Genomic DNA, 1,301 nt, shown 5'->3' with positions numbered 1-1,301 from the left:
AGCCCCCCCCCCCTGAAAAAAAATCCTGGCTACGCCACTGTCTTGTTCGATGGAAGAGTGAATATTTTTGGTTCATTTGGGAGGTCAAAGTTTAAAATTCTCAGTAATTTTCAAAAGTGCTGAGAAAAACAAAAAAAAAAATTAAGGAAAACCGGGAATTTTTACGCAAAATTGGTTTTTACTTTATAGTTGGAGTAACTATAAAGCAGATGACTGTAGATATATGACATTTTGGTTGTTTATATTAGCATTTTCTATATATTGTGACAATAACATTTGAAAAATATTAAAAATCCAATTACAATTCTTTTTTATAAGCATTTAAAGTTCAAATATTGACAAAATACGTAGGTAATAATGACAAAAATGTACAAATTATTTTGACTTTTGAGCTAGAAATCCATGAACATTTTTTTTTTAAATCTATGATTTGAAAATTTAAATACAAGATTCCTCATAAGTTTGTTACCTTTATCAAAAAAAAAAAAAAATGTCTACAAGAAAGTCGAATTAAATTTTTAAGAGCGTTTGAAGTTTCGATTTCTATCATGTAGCGATTTTCTTATTTGATTGTAATTCAATAACGAATAACTGTAGATACAAGACATTTCCACTGAATGTTTATAATTTCATTTTATATACACCATAAAATTTTGAAAAATTATTGAGCGGTCTACGGACAATTTCAAATCAAAATGTTTTATTTTTTTCCTACAAATATCAATAAAATTGTATTTGTTGGGCCAAATAGCGTGAAAATTTAATACAAGGTTCCTGATATAATTCTACAATATCAGTTGAAAATTATTAAAAATACATTAGCACAATTTTTTTCAAATAGAATTTAAAGTTCAAATTTTGACAAAATTTATCAAATTTTAAATTTAATAATTATTTTGTAGTTAAAATTGTATAAAATGTTCAACTGTTATAACTAAGGATTGAAAACTTAAAACAATGTTCCACGTAATAGGTTATAATATAAATTACCCATTTTTATACTTGAGAGTATCACATAAATCTTTATGAACTATGAAGCAATCACCTAGTTTGACCTTACACGTTTACAATGTGATGTAGTAAGAAAATCAATAACATGTAAACTCAAAAAAACGTATCCCGGTCAAGTTGTCTTGTCAGTTTTCAAGCTCATATTATACGAACAACAAAGGTAATAAAAAAATATTGCAATAAAATAATAGCAATTTTATTTAATTAAAAATTCTGCTCTAATACACACTGTATAAAGTATAATAAATTGTAGATTTTAGAAATAAAAACTATTATTTTATAATGTATTT

This window comes from Acyrthosiphon pisum, chromosome A2 (genome assembly GCF_005508785.2).
Source record: "Acyrthosiphon pisum isolate AL4f chromosome A2, pea_aphid_22Mar2018_4r6ur, whole genome shotgun sequence".
Classification (NCBI taxonomy): domain Eukaryota; kingdom Metazoa; phylum Arthropoda; class Insecta; order Hemiptera; family Aphididae; genus Acyrthosiphon; species Acyrthosiphon pisum.
The sequence above is the reverse complement of the archived record's forward strand: the minus strand, read 5'-3'. Positions refer to the sequence as shown.